Source organism: Phaseolus vulgaris, chromosome 8 (assembly GCF_051622355.1).
Source record: "Phaseolus vulgaris cultivar YP4 chromosome 8, ASM5162235v1, whole genome shotgun sequence".
NCBI lineage: Eukaryota > Viridiplantae > Streptophyta > Magnoliopsida > Fabales > Fabaceae > Phaseolus > Phaseolus vulgaris.
This window is the reverse complement of record NC_143505.1, coordinates 29,885,846-29,906,767: the sequence shown is the minus strand read 5'-3', so window position 1 is coordinate 29,906,767 and position 20,922 is coordinate 29,885,846.

The following is a 20,922-nucleotide window of genomic DNA, read 5'->3' as shown; positions in this document are numbered from 1 at the left end:
AAAATGTCTTTAATGGAAAAAAATAAAAATAAAATAAGTACAATATTAAATCCCACCCAACAATAAAAAAATAATTTTATCATCTCTCCTTTCTTTTCTCAACAAAAATATACACAAAGAATATATATATATATATATTACATATAAATATATATATATATATATATTACATATAAATATATATATATATATATATATTACATATAAATATATATATATATATATATATATATTTAAAAACATGTATTTATATATTTATATGTAATATTTATATGTAATATATTTATATATTTAAAGATTTGTGAATATGTAATATATATATATATATATGGTATCGATATTTTGACACTTCTATTGAGGTTGCTCCATATTACATCCAGTTGACATGGAATTTTTAATATTAAAGAAAGAGTGTGTGAGTCCACTTGTTGAGTTGGAAAAAAAATATATACCATTTGGAAGGTGAGTTCGAAAAATAGTGTTTCTGAAGGGAGAGGAAGTGCGTTCGAAAAAAGGGTTTCTTCTTCCATTGATTTGTGTGTTTGAAAGGTAGGGTTGTGGATTGCGAAGGGACAACGTTGCGTTTGAGGCTCTTTATTGCGAAAGAACAAGTTCGAATTTGTGTGCATTTTCGATTGGTGGGGTTTTGGATTGGGCGGGGCGGTTTAGGGTTTTGGATTGGGCGATAATAGGGTTTTGAGATAGGCAAGGAAGATGGGGAAGGGGTGAGGTATGTGGGAATAGGTGGTGACTTGCCACCACGTTTATGCATCGTTAAAATTCGTGTGGTTTTTATTTATTTTTTGCATGTATTTTGGTGGGACAATATTTATTTTGGTTTTTGTAGAATTGAATTGTGGTGTTCATGGTTTTCAATTGATTAAGTGATTACTTGTTCAGGATATAATGTCAATTAGCGGACTTTCAGATGAGGAGGTTGTTACGATTGATCCTCATCCCGAGGCTCAAGCTAAGGTTTCATTGAAATGACGAATTTTGTTATAAAGTAGATATGATGTTATATTTATGTTTTGATAATTTTTTTATATTAAAGTGAATTTCTATTTGATTTGATTTATATGTGTTTAGGCATAATTGTAGGTCAAAGTGTTTGGGTGTTGTGAACAAGCAGTTAAGTTTGGAACAAAAGTCTATTATACATTCCAGCCCATTTGGATGGCTTATGTTTGTCCGTGAGGAGATAAAATTGAGTCGTGGACTTTTAAGTAAACTATGTAGTGCTTGGGTGGAGAGGAAGCAAGCTTTTGCAATTCAGTGTCAATTTGTGTCGTTTAGGTTGTTAGACATGTGTTTAGTTGTAGGTCTTAGAGTAGTTGGTACAAAAATTGATTTAAGGAAAAGTAAAATTATATCTAACATTAGTAGTTATTTTGAACAAGGTGATGTAAGTGTGGAAATGATTTATTTTGTAATTTTGAAACGTGGGAACAATATTTCTTTAGAGGACTTTTGTAAGTTGTACATCCTGTTAGGATTGTCGGAGTTTATTTTGCCTACTAGAATGGGTTTAGTTCATGATGGGTTGTTTAACATTGTTGATGATTTAGACAAACTTGGGATGTATAATTGGGGGGTTTAGTGTATGATGTTTTGGTTGATAGTTTGTGTTCGGCTTCAAAATGGATGATCGAGGAAAGTATGTCGTCTATCCATGTAGATGCTTGTGTTTACCTGTTGCAGGTAATATGAAATTTTTTCTTATTGGTAAATGTTTATAATAATTGTGCATGTGTTTGAATTTGTAATAAATGAATTTTTTGTATTCATTCTTCAGATATGGGCGATGGAGAATTTGTTCTCTTATAAGCGTCAAATACCTAGGAGTGGAAATAAATTTCCCTATATCATGCATTGGATGGATGTTAGAGTTGGTGACCATGAACTTGGACGTGGTCTACGTAAGAATATGGTATGTCATTTTTATTGGAATTTGTATTACATGAATGTTGTTATGAATGTAGATAATTAAGTTTGGAATTATATATTTCAACGAACAACTTGTTGTTGAGTTATGTGCTTCCAATGAAGAACTTTGCAGTGAATTTGTTCAAGAAGCTTTTCACCAAATTGGCTATGGAATTAGGAAGAAGAAACCAACAAAGGATGAAGTTCGTGCAATTACGGTGAAAGTTGTTGAATTGGTGCGCAAATCTGGGGAGCATGAACTATTAATCACGAGTATGGAGAAAAAGGTCAAGGACATACTTGAGTTAATTGGAAGCATAAATTATGTTCCTGATGATATTCGGTCGAAAGTAGTTGAAGTTGAAGCTCTTTGAGTGGATCGCACATACTTCAAAAAGCTAGAAGGTAGCCATGAAGATATACATGAAGAGAAAGACTTACATGGAGATGAAAATCAGCCAAATGAAGAACTCAACATGTTTCCTAAAATGGAACGTGAACTCAGGAAACGTTTCAAGACTTGCTGCTTTGAAAACACCTTGGACAACATTTTCAAGGAGGAAGCGCAAAAACTCAAAACCTAATGATTAAGTAATTGATTAATGGATATGTTTTTAGGTTTCTGCAGTTCTAAGTTAGTTGATGTATGGTTTATTGACATTGTTCAAACGATTGTTATGAAATTCTTGTAACAAATATTTTTGTTTAGAAATAATTTATTGTGGAAACTGTTAATGTGTGAGTGGATTTATTTTGTTATTCATTCATAATTGTTTATTGACTTTGTTAGCTTTGCAACTATATTTGTGATTGTTTTGTATTGTTGATATGTCTTTGTTAAAGTTTGTAGTGAATGTGGTCAATTTAGTTCAATCCAAGTTTTTATGCAATTCAACAGTCTAGACCTGTGAAGTGGGGACCCATTTGATTTTAAGTGGGGACCTGTGTAGAACTTTATACACTGTCATGTCATCCTCCAACTTAATGTTTCCATTTGTCTTTTTTATTCTTGTGAGGGTTCAAATGGGATTCCAGTGACGTCAATAGAGGTTAGTAAATTGAATAGTGCAAGAGTAGGTTCAGTTTTGGTGTGTGAATGAATGTGAGAACCCATTTGATTTTAAGTGGGACTTGTGTAGAACTTTATGCACTGTCATGTCATCCTCCAACTTCATGTTTCCATTTGGTTTTTTTGTTCTTGTGAAGGTTCAGATGGGATTCCAGTGACCTCATATAACTAAATTGATTATTTTTGCAGGTTGTAACGAAGGAAGCAAAAAACTTTTTGCATACAAGGAAGTGCTTTATATGAGATAGGAGAAAACCTTTATGATTTTTGTTGCATCACAACTCCTAATTGTTGTAACATCCTTACAGGGGATACATTTCTATATATGTATTGAATATAATTTTTGTGTTGTAAGTTTAACTTACAAATGAATTTCATGTCTTCTTTGTTTGAATACATGGTTATATAAAACCATTATTGCAACAGTTAGTTGTATGTTAGGAATTGAATTGAATGATGTGCATGATATGTTAAAAATACAATCATTTATAATTTCTTCCAATCAATTTCATTGAAATGAATGACAATTAGTTTGGCTAAGAAATAATATTAGTCCCCTCCCCTGTGCCCTTGTAACATATTATTCAGCCATTCATTAACCCAAATACAGCACAGGCTTCACAAATATGCTTTACTTGAACTGCCTCATGACCATGCACAAACCTTGTCATGGGTCTCCACATATTAACACACGGTTCCCCAGTTACACTTTAAGGGTTCCTATGAGCACCACATGCCTCCAGCCAACCAATTCAGGTTCTTATGAGAACCACATAGCTTTGAAGTATGTCCCTTCACACACATGAAGCACTGCCAAGTGCTGAATCCCAAAAACCAAGATAACAAAATGACCATGCAGAAACCTAGTCAAGGGTCCCCACTTACAGTATAGGGGTTCCTATTGTAAGAATTGATGGCTTAAACAAGGGGTGAATTGTTTTATGAAAGATTTTCACAAAAACTTGATTTAGAATGAATCTTTATCAAACAATCTAGATAAGCACTTAAGGAAAGCAATGAAATAATCCAACATAAACAGATATCAGAATTTTAACCGGCTAAAACTGCGTTTTAATCGGTTGTTTATACCAACAACAGAATTATCAAACAGTTATAAAGAGTTTGAGAGAAAGAGAGATTTACACAAAAGGTTTATACTGGTTCACTCACACTAGAGCTACATCCAATTCTCAGAAAAACCTCTGAGGTCCACTAGTAATCAAAACTAGATTACAACACACACACAAAGAGGTAATTTTGCAACCCACAAGATTCACTCACCCTCTTTGAAATATCAAACACCTCAAGACAGAACAACCTCTGTCTTTGTAGGATTTCAAACACACACAACAGATAAAAGAAGTACTTATTACAAGTATCTAGAAAAGGATAGAAAACACCAGGATTTGCACAATACAGGAAACTCCTATGATTAGAACTTGTTACCACAACAAAGCTTGAACAACAATCTTTCACTTTGAAAAACTTCTTTCTAAAAAGAAACTCTTTCTTTGAACTCAAATCTGTATCAATACTTATTGTATTTGATTGTCGCATTTTGCTTTGAAAGAAGGGCTATATTTATAGCACTTGAAATGCAACCGTTTAAGGCAGTTTTAATCAGTTGAGTTAATTAAAACAAGTTTTCAAAAATCTGTTATAAAAACACACATTTAAACGATTGAAACCACTATTTAACTAGTTGAATGAGTCAAGCAGTTGCATAACTAATTCAAAAAGCATTTCAAAACCTCAAGGCAGTTAAATGACAAACAACCGATTATCTCAATTATTCAACCGATTGTTTTCCCTTTGCCTGGAAAAACACTTTGTTTATTTAAAAGTTGTTTGATCAATCTTTGTGTAGGATTAAGAACTGATCTTAACAAAGATTCTAAACACCCTAATCTAAACCCAAACCAAAAAGCAGCACAGCTTCAGACTTGATGTGGATTTTGTTGGGTCTATTAATGTCTAAGTTCAATAGGGGATGGGTGAATTGAACATATAAATTTTTCGCAAACACAAACTGTTTTCAGTATATCAGAGGTAAAAGAAAAGATTGATTTTAGAATGAACAGATTGATTCTTCAAAACAGTCTAACACAAACAGAACTGCACCAGATTGGGATTAAGACCAGATCGTGAAAGATAGCTAAATCAGATTGGTTCACTTTTAACAGTTTTAAAGAACACACACTATACCAAAAGAACAATCAAATTTAATCAACACAAAGCTTTAAGGACAATGATTCTTTTACATGAATTTTATGAAGAAACCTATTGGTTCTTAATTCAATTACAAACTTATATTCAAAAGTTTTGTTTATGATTAGAGAACTTTTCCAGATTAAGAAGAACGATTTTTATTAAGCCCAAAATTAACAGATTTGATTTGAAATGAACAGATTTCGTTTTTGACAGAATTAAGCAAAACCAGAAACAAGTGGTTTTATACTGGGTCACTCATCAAGAGCTACGTCCAGTTCACCTTACTCCAAGGTGGAATCCACTAAAACAGATACAATCAATTATAGCATACACAACAGCTCTTGAACCCTTCAAGAACTTCAACAAACACTACTGAAAAACACTATTCCAGCACACCTTGCACTCCAAGAAACCCTATCAAGAGTGACTAACACTTAGACCTATTACAAGAACGAATAAGGAAAAGATTACACCTGAAATTGTGTTGCAAGAACATAAACCAGTTGTTCTATTTGCTCCAAGATAGTACCAACACCTTCATCCAGCACAAGGTTCTTTAAGAACAATCACACATCTATTGAAAAACCTTTGCAAAACCTTTCCAATTCTCTTTCTCACACAATAAATGTTTTATCTCTGTTAAAATTGTGATTGCTCAGCATCCCTTCAAGTGAGAAGGGCATTTTATTTTATAGAGAACAATTTCTAACCACTTTTCAAAAAACAGTTTCAGAGCAGTTTAAAAAACAACAAATTGATTTTAAAAACAACAGGTTAAATGTTGACAAAACTGCCAGCTCAGCTTAACTGAAATAACAGACTGAGCTTTACCTTTGGTGCCCTAACTGAATTTCGAAAACCCTTTCAGCAGAGCAAAAATAAACCTATTGTTTCTCAAGAAAACAGATTTATTTTTGTACTGAATCAAACCTTTTAAGAAAACTTTAAAAAGCTTTTCCAAAACCATTTAACCACATCATGTGCTTGATCTTACTACCTTGATTTGGCATCTAGGATGGGTCATGCAGCAAAAGGCAACCTTGAATACACACAAATCTAAAATACAGGATCATCTAAGACACATTGCAACCTTCAAAGCAAACTAGCTAAAGACTACATCAAACACACCAATGCAAGGTAAAGATGTGCTTCATCCATCTCCAACAATCTCCCCCTGTTTGATGGAGAAAAAAACCCCTTTGCTTTGCATACTTGATGACCGAAACTGCACTGTACTAGCTTCCAAGCAAACTGCACAACAACATTTAGAGATAAAACCAGAATATAACAGTATATGAGTTTTGTGTTACCTCCCTGCAGCTTGAACCAAATCATCAACTTATGTGAGCAATCTTTCATCTGTCCTTCTCCCCCTTTGGGTTCATCAAACAGAGTAGAACATTGAATAAAAGAAGCACACCATAGACATGCATAACAGTTCAAACTAAAACCAGTTTATAGGTCTATTACAAACCAAAACAGAATGAAATCGGTGCAGAAAAAAAAAACAGAAAACCCAATTGTTCAACAAGACATAAAGGATAAAAACTTTGAGAAGATCACTTGTTATAGTGGTAGAGCTCGGCTAGCTGCTCCTGAACTCCTTCAATTTGGTCATCCAAGTGTTGAAACCTGGCTTAAGTCATTTCATAGTATTCCTTTTGGTCGTGTGTGAGTGTATCCAGCCTGCTCAGAACTTGCCTTTCGAACATGGATAGAGGTTCACCTCTATGCACAGGTTCCTGATATGCAACCAATGCATTTTTGGCTTGTAGCAGCAACATCCTCATTTACGAAAGAGTGAACTGGTGACTCATCCATGTGCTGCACACCATCAACATTTTCTTCTTCTTCATCTCCTGGATTAGCTGCTTCATTCTCAGCTCTATTTGCAGCATTCCTTCGAAAGATCCAACTGTCTTCCTCCTTTTGGAACCCCATTTTCAAGAGAGTGGAGTTGTCTATTTCACTTGCTGCCTTAATGGTGTCATTTCTCTCATTTGCAGTATCAACTTCAAAATAGTCAATTAGTTTTGATACAAAAATTGCATGTGGAAAGCGATAATCGGGAAGCCTTGTGGATTTGAGCATATGCTCTACCATTGTACTTACCCAATTTACCTTGAGTTGATTCATCATACAGTATAGCAGAATCAAATCTTCTTCATGAAAAGTAGCATGATTGCTTCCTCTAGGAGTAAGTTGCCAAGCAATTATGTAGGCTAGAAGTCTTAGAATTAAGGTCAGATTACCAGCATGAAATCTAGCTACTGGTTTAGGAGGATTTCTAACACAGCTCCTATAAAACTGCATCTTGTTGAATCCTTGAATTCCAGCAGTATTCCCTTTGCTAACTTTCATTCCTAAATACTTGATTCCTCCCACATTGCTCCATATTTCCCTTGTAATTTTTAGCTTCACTCCTTTCACATGGGAAACAAGGTTCTTGCCATCTTGAATGAGGTTGCTGTAGAACACCTTCATCAGGTCTGGATAGATATTTCCAGTCATTTCCAAGAAGCTTTTCAGTTTTTGATGCTTGAGCAGAGTTTTTGCTTCAGTCAGATTTTCTTCCCGCAACCATGAGAATTCCAACACCTTAGGCACATTGACTTGCTTTCTGCTTGTCTCGTGTATGAACCTTGTCATAGCTTCAAAATCTCCAGCAAACCAATTTTCCAGAATGCCTTGGCTATTGTTAGGTTGCTCTTTGAGTTTCTTCTTTCTGTGTGATGAGGATGCCATGCTTTATCTGTTGTTACCTGCACCTGTTTATCAATGGACAATCCCAGCTGGAGAGAGAATCAGTAACAATTCACATGTTCAAGGAAAACAGAAATTAATACTGTAAACGTTTTGAACCTGGACAACTTGTAGTAGGAATGAGAGAGTGTGAAAAACAATTGATTAATGCCAGATTTATATAGGGCTTAAATCATATTTCAAAAAAAATCACAAGTTTTAAAAGGAATCAATTCAATCAGATCTTCTACAGATTTTATTCTTGTGTGGTACAACAGGTGCAGGTGTTGATTGACGCAAGAATATATTGGAACCAGATTTCAGTTTAGCAAATCAAATCTGTTGCACCTACAAGATATCAAATCAGTTAGAATATCCACATATGATTGTCATAGACCTGCTGGTTAATAACCGTAAAAGCAGTCAAAGATCAAGGAGAGAGAGAGAGAAAAGTAAATATTTCTCTTTCCTAGTCACAACTGTGATTCTAAAACAGAGAGAGAACACATTAAAATATAAAATAACAGATTGAAATTTTTACTGCAGAGGACAATTAAGCTAATGATACCCAATTCATTTAGAAGAAAATAAAACCTATCTTTAGCAAGAAGTTTAGTAAAAAGATCAGTCAATTGAAATTCAGTGCCAATGAATTTGATATCACAAGTTCCATTAGCTATATGTTCTCTTAGAAAGTGATGTATAATTTCAATATGTTTAGTTTTTGAATGCATGACAGGATTCTTAGACAGATTTATAGCACTAGTGTTATCACAATTTATAGGTATCTTGTTTAATAGAATCCCAAAGTCTCTTAGTTGCTGCCTTAGCCATAAGGTTTGAGCACAACAACTTCTAGCAGCTATGTATTCTGCCTCTGTTGTAGAGAGAGCAACACAAGTCTGTTTCTTGCAATGCCAAGAGATTAGACTTGATCCAAGCATGTGACAAGTCCCGCTTGTGCTTTTCCTATCAACCTTGCAACCTGCAAAGTCAGAATCTGAAAAACCAGTTAAGTTTAAAGATACATTGTTAGGATACCATAATCCAACATCCTTAGACCCTTGCAAGTATTTCAAAATTCTCTTTGCTGCATTGTAGTGTGATTCCTTTGGATCAGATTGATATCTAGCACATAAGCACACAACAAACATAATGTCAGGCCTGCTAGTAGTTAAGTATAATAAAGAACCAATTAAACCCCTGGACTTAGATTGATCCACTGATTTTCCTGCACAATCTTGTTCCAGCTGGTAGCTTGTTGAAATAGGAGTGTTGATTGCTTTGCATTGATCCATATCAAACCTCTTAAGCAGCTCCTTGCAGTACTTTTCTTGACTTATGAAAATTCCATCCTTGAGTTGTTTCACTTGTAGTCCAAGGAAGAAATTCATTTCCCCTAACATTGACATCTCAAACTCACTCTTCATTGTTTTCACAAAGTCTTCACACATCTCTTCATTTGTGGATCCAAAGATAATATCATCCACATAGACCTGCACAAGAATAATGTCTTCTATTTTCTTCTTTATGAACAGAGTTTTATCAGAATTGCCACGGTTATATCCTTGAGAGAGCAGAAACTCACTTAGCCTCTCATACCATTGTCTAGGTGCCTGCTTCAATCCATATAAAGCCTTCTTGAGCATGTACACATGCTCTGGATTTTTATGATCTTCGAACCCTGGAGGCTGAGATACAAACACCTCTTCGTTAATGTAACCATTTAAGAATGCACTCTTGACATCCATTTGAAATAGCTTGAAACCTTGTATGCTGGAAAATGCTAAGAGTAATCTGACAACTTCAAGACGTGCTACTGGTGCATAGGTTTCACCAAAATCTATTCCCTCTTCTTGGTTATAACCTTTAGCAACCAGCCTTGCTTTATTTCTAGTGATAGCCCCATGTTCATCCATCTTGTTCCTGTACACCCACTTGGTTCCTATGATATTCATCTCATGTCTTCTTGGAACCAAAGTCCACACTTCATTGTATTCAAACCGGTTCAGTTCTTCCTGCTTTGCTGTTATCCAATTGCTATCTTGTAGTGCTTCTTCCAGACTTTTAGGCTCAATATGTGAAACAAAGGCCACTGTTCTGCATAAATTATTAAGTGAATTCCTTGTTGAGACTCCTTTCTCAATTTTACCAATTACATTGTCAAGTGTGAGATCCCTGGGTGTCTTCCATTCTTTAGACAGTCCTACATTCACAATAGATTCTTTGACAACATTTGAATTAGTTGTATCAATATCACTTGATCGATTCTTTTGCAGAATGGTTCTTAAATCATCCATACCAGGTTCATCCAGAACAGATTTAGGCACAGAACAATCTGTTTCATCAAATACAAGCAAGCAATCTTTTGTTATACACTCTATAAGCATGTCCATTTATAGCATAACCAATATGTATTCCTTCATCTGATTTAGGATCAAATTTCCCCAGATTGTCTTTACCATTATTTAGAACAAAGCATTTGCAGCCAAAAACCCTAAGATGACTAATGCTAGGCTTCCTACTAGGGAGTTTTCTTAAGAATAGGTCTAATCAAGGTTCTGTTAAGCACATAAGAGGCAGTGTATACTGCATATGCCCAAAAATATTTAGGTAAATCAGATTCATTTAACATGGTCCTAGCTAATTCCTCTAATGATCTATTCTTCCTTTCAACTACACCATTTTGTTGGGGTGTCCTAGAAGCAGAATAACTATGTGTGATCCCATGTTTTTCACAATACCTATCAAATTTTGCATTTTGAAACTCCCCCCCATGATCACTACGAATCGGTTTTATTCTATTTTCATTTTCATTATGCAGAACCTTAGCTAGTTTCTTAAAGGCCTTATATGCATCATTTTTAGAAGCAAGAAATAAAGTCCATGTATATCTTGAGAAGTCATCAACAATCACCAAAGCATAGTAATTTCCAGCTAAGCTAGCAGTCCTAGATGGTCCAAACAAGGCCATATGTAAAACATCCAAGGCTTTATTTGTAGAAACCACATCTTTAGATTTAAATGAGGTTGTTATCTGTTTGCCCTTTACACAAGCATCACACAATCTGTTATTTTGAAACTTTATATTTGGTAAACCAGAAACTAGTTCCTTAGACTTCAGCTTATTCAAATGATTTGTATGGATATGAGCTAGCCTCCTATGCCACAACCAAGACTCATCACTTTTAGACAACAAACATTCATTTTCAGAACAGCTATTCATAATATCTAAGAGATAGATGTTGTTTACCATTTTTCCTGTGAAAAGCACCTTACCAGAAGTTTCATTTGAGATTGTACATGTGTTGGTTTCAAAATTGACCGTGTAGCCCTTGTCACACAGTTGGCTAATGCTTAGGAGACTATGCTTTAGTCCCTCCACATATAGGACATTCTCAATTGTGGTTGACTCTGCAGTACCAACATCTCCTCTTCCAAGAATTCTTCCTATATTATTATCTCCATATGTGACGTGTCCTTCAGCTTTAAGTTTCAGATTTTTGAATTGAGTAACATCACTAGTCATGTGCTTTGAGCACCCGCTATCCAAGTACCACTAATTTTTCCTGCTTTTTTTCTGCAAAACAAAACAGATTTAACACATATGGTACCCCTTTCCAGTTTAGGGTCCAACATGATTAATACCCTTCCTTAGGAAGCCATTTGGCTAACCCTTTGGGAACAAGGTACCTTCTAGCTTTACATGTTCTAGAGATATGTCCATTTTTCATACAGTAAAAGCAAGATGCAGTATGCATAGTATTTGAACTGCTAAAAGAAGAGAAACCTGTTTTGGAAGGAACAAAAAAACTGGATAGCTTTTTAACATTGTTCTTCATTCCAGGATTGTATCCTAGACTATTCTTATTAAAAACAACATTTTGTGAACCCAGCAGTGTTTCAAGATTTTCTCTTCCTTTGGTGAAACTTGATAGTGTTTTTAGCAGATATTCAACCTCTTTTTTCCAATTTCTTACAATTTTCACAAGTTTTTATTGATGCATGCAAACATGTTAATTCAAGGCTAACCAAGTCAGTTTTAGCTTTGTGTAATTCTTCTTCAAGAGCCTTAACTTTAGGTTCCAATACCCTATTTACTTTATTCAGTTTGTTACATATGACAACCAATCTATTTGCTTCATCATGTGTTTCCTTAAAGGCAATTAATAGTTGATCATAATTTTCAGAATCAGTTGAATAGTCACTTACTGAATCAGATGCTGATCCTTCATCATTCACCATGAAGCACAAATTTGCTTCTTCACTTCCAGTTGAAGAGTCACTTGTTGAGGATACATCATTCTCTTCCCAAGAGATATAAGTTCTCTTTCCTTTGCCTCTTTCACTCTTCTTGCTTACTAATTTTTCTTTGTTTTGATTGTTTGGGCAATCAACCTTTATATGACCTGGTTTGCCACACCCAAAGCAAGTATAACTAGAAGAATTTGAGTCATTGGATTTAAAATACCTTTTCCTTTGTTGAGTTCTGTCTCAGTTCTTTCTTTTAAGAAACCTGCTAAATTTTCTGGTGAGCAGACTCAAGGTCTCATCATGTTCAGGATTCTCTTCTTCTTCTTCACTTGTATCATGTTCCAAGGTAGTTTTTAAGGCAATTCCTTTGGCTCTCTTCTCCACAGTTTTTTGTGCTTTCAATCTTTTCAGCTCTAGTTCATGCTCCATCAACTTTCCAAAGAGTGCAGTAGTAGACATCTTGGATAAATCTCTGGATTCTGAGATTGCTGTTACCTTAGGCTGCCAACTTCTATCAAGGCATTTCAGCACCTTTATGTTAAGCTCTTCCTTGTCAAAGACTTTACCAAGGCCAGTGAGGTGATTTACAATATGTGTAAATCGTTTTTGCACATCTGCAATACTTTCTTCTGATTGCATTCTGAACAGTTCGTATTCCTGAATGAGTGAATGCTTCCTTGCTCATTTCACATCATCCGTCCCTTCATGAGTTACTTCTAGTACCTCCCACATCTCCTTAGCTGAGTTACATTGAGAAACTCTAAAGAATTCATCCATATTCAGTGTAGATGTGATGATGTTCTTGGCTAGAGAGTCATATTGAGCCTTCTTCCTTTCACTTTCACTCCATTCAGACCAAGGCTTCTTTACTGCTTCTTCTTTGACAACATGCATAGGTATAAAAGGTCCACTGACCACTGCATCCCAAATACCCATATCAATAGACTCCATAAAAATTTTCATCCTAATTTTCCAGAAAGCATAGTTAACACCACCAAACATAGGAGGTCTATTAATAGACGCACCTTCAGCAAAAGGCATTTTAAACTCAGACATCATGCATACACTTGAGCAAAATACAAGCCCTATCTCTTGATACCAATTGTTGGGTCTATTAATGTCTAAGTTCAAGAGGGGAGGGGTGAATTGAACATATAAAATTTTCGCAAACACAAACTGTTTTCAGTATATCAGAGGTAAAAGAACAGATTGATTTTAGAATGAACAGATTGATTCTTCAAAACAGTCTAACACAAACAGAACTGCACCAGATTAGGATTAAGACCAGACCGTGAAAGATAGCTAAATCAGATTGGTTCACTTTTAACAGTTTTGAAGAACACACTATACCAAAAGAACAATCAAATTTATTCAACACAAAGCTTTAAGGACAATGAATCTTTTACATGAATTTTATGAAGAAACCTATTGGTTCTTAATTCAATTACAAACTTATATTCAAAAGCTTTGTTTATGATTAGAGAACTTTTCCAGATTAAGAAGAACGGTTTTTATTAAGCCCAGAATTAACAGATTTGATTTGAAATGAACATATTTCTTTCTTGACAGAATTAAGCAAAACCAAAAACAAGTGCTAGGATGAGAAGAGAAACACAAGAGAGTTTTTATACTGGTTCACTCATCAAGAGCTACGTCCAGTTCACCTTACTCCAAGGTGGAATCCATTAAAACAGATACAATCAATTACAGCATACACAACAGCTCTTGAACCCTTCAAGAACTTCAACAACTGCTGAAAAACACTATTCCAGCACACCTTGCACTCCAAGAAACCCCATCAAGAGTGACTAACACTTATACCTATTACAAGAACGAATAAGGGAAAGATTACACCTGAAATTGTGTTGCAAGAGCATAAACCAGTTGTTCTATTTGCTCCAAGACAGTACCAACACCTTCATCCAGCACAAGGTTCTTTAAGAACAAGCACACATCTATTGAAAAACCTTTGCAAAACCTTTCCAATTCTCTTTCTCACACAAGAAATGTTTTATCTATGTTAAAACTGTGATTGCTCAGCATCCCTTCAAGTGAGAAGGGCATTTTATTTTATAGAGAACAGTTTCTAACCACTTTTCCAAAAACAGTTTCAGAGCAGTTTAAAAAACAACAGGTTGATTCTACAAACAACAGGTTAAATGTTGACAAAACTGCCAGCTCAGCTTAACTGAAATAACAGAGCTTTACCTTTGGTGCCCTAACTGAATTTCCAAAACACTTTCAACAGAGCAAAAATAAACCTATTGTTTCTCAAGAAAATAGATTTATTTTTGTACTGAATCAAACCTTTTAAGAAAACTTTAAAAAGCTTTTCCAAAACCATTTAACCACATCATGTGCTTGATCTTACTACCTTGATTTGGCATCTAGGATGGGTCATGCAACAAAAGGAAACCTTGAATACACACAAACCTAAAATACAGGATCATCTAAGACACATTGCAACCTTCAAAGCAAACTAGCTAAAGACTACATCAAACACACCAATGCAAGGTAGAGATGTTGTTCATCCATCTCCAACAGATTTGACACATGAAAGCTCCCATGTTCAACAATCTCCCCCTATTTGTTGGAGACAAATCCTTGGGATGCTTTTGGAATGTTCTTTGTTCAGAATCTGTTCAACCTACATTCATGAGCAAACACAAAAACACAGGGTAATCTATTCCAAATCAAATAAGCACCAGAAACCAGTTCTCTCTTGGTGATTTCCAACTCAGGAACATCAGCCAAATCAGATGAGAAACCAACAAACATACATAGGTGCAAAACAGATAAACAATCGGTTATTTCGCAGGAATAACCTGTTGAAATTTTTGTTTATCATAGTTAACAGTTAAAAGCTTTCTTCAAATTTAAACCAGTTAAACAATTCATAACAACAATGTTCAAAGCAATAATGAAAGCAGTTAATAAGAACATTACAAAACCAATTTTTCCCCTATTTGTCTCATCAAATTTGCAAAAGGCAGGATTTAAAACAGATTTTAAGACAAGATATGCATATCAATTATACCCAACTCATTCCTTAGAGAATAGAACCTGTCCTTGGATAGAGGTTTGGTGAAGATGTCTGCAAGCTAACTTTCAATTGAGACAAACTTAATTTCACAATCTCCATTATTGATATGATCACGGATGAAATGATGCCTAATTTCAATATGCTCTGTCCTTGAGTGTTGAACTTGATTTTTTGTCAAATTTATGGCACTCGTGTTGTCACACAGCAAAGGAACTTTGTTAATCTTTAATCTAAAGTCTTCAAGTTATAGCTTGATCTACAAGATCTGTGCACAACAGCTTCCTGCAGCTATATATTAAGCTTCAGCTGTTGATAAAGCCACACATGCTTGCTTTTAACTGTGCCACGATATGAGGCTAGATCCGAGTAGGTGGCATGTTCCACTCGTACTCTTCATGTCTAATTTGTAACCTGCAAAATCAGAGTCAGAGTATCCTAATAAATGAATAGGAGAATGTGAGGGATACCATAAACCCATGGATGTTGTGCCTTTCAGATACTTCAGGATCCTCTTAGTAGCTTTGAGATGTGATTCCTTAGGACAAGATTGGAATCTTGCACAGAGGCAGACAACAAACATTATATTTGGTCTCCTTGCTGTTAGGTATCGAAGAGAACCAATTAATCCCCTATATTTGGTTTGATCAACTTCTGGTGCAGCTTCATTAGCACCTAAGTAGCAGTTGGTTGACATAGGCATTGCTGCAACTTTATGAGCTTCCATCTGGAATTTCTTGAGTATGTCATTGTAGTACTTGGATTGACATACAAGAATACCTTTTTTGGATTGCTTGACTTGCAGTCCAAGGAAGAATGAAAGTTCCCCCATCATTGACATTTCGAACTCTCCCTGCATAGCTTGGACAAAGTCCTCACAAAGTTTTGCATTAGAAGAGCCAAATATAATATCATCCACATATATTTGTACTAAGATAACTTTAGAATCAGCCTTTTTAATGAACAAAGTTTTATCAACCCTCCCTCTTTCATATTGATGGGATAGAAGAAAGTGACTTAGCCTCTCATACCATTGTCATGGTGCTTGCTTGATGCCAAGGCTTTCTTTAGCTTGTATACATGATCAGGATGCTTGTGATCTTCAAACCCAGGTGGTTGTGAAACATAGATCTCTTCATTCACGATTCCATTGAGAAAAGCACTTTTCACGTCCATCTGAAATAATTTGAAACCACTCATGCAAGCAAAAGCTAATAAAAGTCTTATAGCTTCTAACCTAGCTACCGGTGCGAAGGTTTCATCATAGTCAATTCCTCCAGCTTGGTTGTACCCTTTGGCAACGAGTCTGGCTTTGTTCCTTGTGATGATGCCTGAGTCATCCGACTTGTTCCTGAAAACCCATTTTGTACCTATTACATTCATCTGGGTTGTTTTAAGGACAAGGGACCACACATCATTTCTCATAAACTGAGCTCCTCATGCATTGTTGCTGTCCAATGCTCATCCTTGAGTGCATCACATACTGATTTTGGTTCAATCTTATAAACAAAAGTTGTATGGTTGCAGAAGTTTGCCATACTCCTCCTCGTGGATACACCTTTATTGATCTGGCCAATGATGTTATCAACAGATAGGTCTCGTGGGATTCTCCATTCCTTTGCCGGATCATCTTGCTACAGATTTTCAATCGGTTGTTTCACAGAATCAACAGGTTGAATTTCTGTGTTGTTTTCAAGATTCTTCAGGAAGATGTTCTGTTCATCTTCTTCTGTGTTGATCTTTGCTAAAACTTGATTAGATTTGTTAGTTTCATCAAATATAACATGTATGGATTCTTCAACAATCATAAGCTTTTTATTATAAACCCTATAAGCATGGCTAGACAGAGAGTAACTAAGAAAAAAACCTTTGTCTGATTTAACATCAAACTTACCCAGATTTTATTTGCCATTGTTTAGAATGTAGCACTTACATCCAAAGACCTTTAGAGGGCCTATGTTTGGTTTCCTTCCATTCAGTAGCTCATACGGGGTTTTCTCCAAGATAGGTTTGATTAGCACACGGTTCATCACATAGCAAGCAATACTTACAACATCGGCCCAGAAGCACTTAGGCAGGGAAGAATCATTCAGAATGGTCCTTGCAAGCTCTTATAGAGATCTATTCTTCCTCTCCACCACTTCATTTTGTTGGGGTGTTCTTGGTGCAAAGAAGTTGTGGAAGATTCCTAGCTTGTTGCAAAAGCTGATGAACTTCTCATTTTGAAATTCCCCTCCATGATCACTTCTGATAGCTCTTGCTGCAACATGTGTTGTGCAGCCTTTTTGCTAGCTTTTTGAATTCTGGATATGCTTCCTTCTTTGAGTGTAGGAAAAGAGTACAAGTAAACCTGGAAAAGGCATCTACAACCACAAGAGCATACAAATTTCCTCCAAGGCTCATAGTCCTAGAAGGACCAAAAAGATCCATGTGCAAAAGCTCAAGAGGTTTTGAAGTTGAAACACAATTTTTCAAATTAAAAGATTTTCTAGATTGTTTCCCCTTTTGACAAGCTTTGCACACATGTTCCTTATCGAACTTGAGTTTGGGTAAGCCATGAACAAGTTCATTTGAAACAAGTTTATTTAAATGATTCATAAGAATGTGTGCAATTCTTCTATGTCAAAGCCATGATTCCTCATGTTTTGTTAGAAGACAACCTATAGATGTGGAGCTGGATATATCAAGCAAATAGATGTTGTTAGATCTCTTACCAATGAGCATAACATCTTTTGAATTGGGCAAACGAATCTCACATGAATTCATTCTGAAGGTGACTTGATATCCTCTGTCATAGAGTTGACTGATACTGAGCAGGCTGTGCTTCAGACCTTCAACATAAAGCACATCATGAATATGCAAACTATTTTCATTGCCTATAGTACCTTTACCAAGAATCTTTCCCTTGTTATTGTCACCATAGGTTACATGCCCATCTTGTTCGAGAGATATGCTGAGGAATTTGGAAGCATCTTTAGTCATATGCTTGGAACAACCACTATCTAGATACCACAAATCTTGTTTTCTCTCCAAGCAACCCGACAAAATTTAAAAGCAGGTGGTTAGATCTGGTCCCCTTACGAATTTGGGTCCACGAGTGTTAATATGCTTCCAAGGAACCTTAGGATCCTTAGGAACCCATTTCAGAATACCTTTAGGAACAAAAAAATTCTTGATTTTACAGAACCTAACAGAGTGGCCCTTTTTCATGTAGTAGAAACAACAAACAACCGGTTGTTTCGACTTTTTAGCCGATTAATTTTTGGTGAAGGTTGAAAAAGGTTTTGAACATCCACTTTGTTTGCTTTGAGGGTTGAAGCCCTAGCCATATTTTCCAAAAACACATTTTTGATATGCTAACACATCTTCAAGATTTGATTTTCCTTTTGAAATTGTATCAACCGTTTTCACAAGATATAAAACTTTATTTTGAAGGGACTCACAATGTTTACAAAAACTTGGATTACATTTGCAAGATGAGTTTTGATAAATCAGTTCAAGGTTTTTGAAATCAACATTTGAATGATTTAAATCATTTTCCAGAACTGTGATTCTCTCTTTCAACATGTTGTTTTCACTTTTCAATCGGTTATTTAAAAGGGTTAATCTTTTAGCTTTTTCATTGGTTTCTTGGAAAGCATCAAGAAGTTGAAAATAATTTTCACATTTGTTGGAAGAAGATATACTTACTTGGTTTGATCCAGATTCTTCTTTGGCCATTAGACAAACTTCCATCTTAGTTTCTGAAGAGAATGAATCAGCAGGTGATTCTTCCTTGTCCATCAAAGCACTCCTTGGATTCTTGTGATATTTTTCAAGCGTATCCCACATTCCCTTAGCTGAGATACATTCTGAAATCTTGAGCAATTCATCAGAATCTAGAGCAAAGACAATTATATTCTTTGTTATACAGTGAAGGTGTTCTCTAGATTAAGAAGAGTTATTTTCAGGTATATGCATGTAGGCATTATGTGAAATAACATTCCAAATTTCCTTATCTAAAGATTTAATAAAGAACTTCATTCTTATGCACCAAATATGATAGTTTTTACCATAAAACAGAGGTGGTTATTCAAAGAAGCACTTTCCCCAAATGCAAACTTGTTAGCCATATGAAACAGTTTTTCAGAAGAAAAAAAAAACAGAAACAGGAACTTGAGTATTTTTCAAGGACCTAGCTTTGATACCAATTGTAAGAATTGATGACTTAAACAAGAGGGGGAGGGGGGTGAATTGTTTCATGAAAGATTTTCGCAAAGACTTGATTTAGAATGAATCTTTATCAAATAATCTAGATAAGCACTTAAGGAAAACAATCAACCAATCCAACATAAACAAATATCATAATTTTAACCGGTTAAAACTGCGTTTTAATCGGTTGTTTATTCTAGCAACAAAATTATCAAACAGTTATAGAGAGTTTGAGAGAAAGAGAGATTTACACAAAAGGTTTATACTGGTTCACTCACACTAGAGCTACATCTAGTTCTCATAAAAAACTCTGAGTTCCACTAGTAATCAAAATCATATTACAACACACATAGAAAGAGGTAACCTTGCAACCCATAAGATTCACTCACCCTCTTTGAAATATCAAACACCTCAAGACAGAACAACCTCTGTCTTTGTAGGATTTCAAACACACACAACAAATAAATGAAGTACTTATTACAAGTATCTAGACAAGGATAGAAAACATCTGGATTTGCACAATATAAGAAACTCCTATGATCAGAACTCATTACCACAACAATCTTTCACTTTGAAAAACTCCTTTCTAAAAAGAAAATCTCTTTCTTTGAACTCAAATCTGTATCAATACTTGTTGTATTTGATTATCGTATTTTGCTTTGAAAGAAGGGCTATATTTATAGCACTTGAAATGAAGCCATTTAAGGCAGTTTTAATAAGCTGAATCAGTTAAAACAAGTTTTCAAAAATCTGTTATGAAAAAACACATTTAACCGGTTGAAACTACGATTTAACTAGTTGAATGAGTCAAGTAGTTGCATAACTAATTCAAAAAGCACATTTCAAAACCTCAAGCTAACTAGGTGACAAACAACCGATTATCTCGATGATTCTACCGGTTGTTTTCCCTTTGCTTGGAAAAACACTTTGTTTATTTAAAAACTGTTTGATCAAGCTTTGTGTAGGATTAAGAACTGATTTTAACAAAGATTCTACACACCCTAATCTAAACCTAAACCAAAAAGCAGCACAACTTCAGGCATCATGTGGATTTGGCACATCAAAACTCCCATGTTCAACACCTATGACCACCACAACATGGCTTTCACACACCTGAGGTGCTTTCAAACACATGATGGACTGACAAATGCGAATCCCAATAACCAGTATCAATAAAAACAAGATGCACAAACCTTGTCATGGATCCCCACTTATTAACACATGAGTTCCCACTTAAACTAAAAGGTCTACTATGAACATAGAATGAATATACACTGAAAACAACAGTCAGTATCACACAATTTATGAACATACAACTTCACATTCTTGTCCTCCAATGACACATTTGTGCTCAAAATATGGTATATAACAATAAATGAACTAAATAACTTAGATAAAATTTAAATTGCTTCCATTGATCAAACAAATGTATCTATATTGTTCACATTAGGTCATAATAACTAACATTTTTGTCAATAACTATGAAACT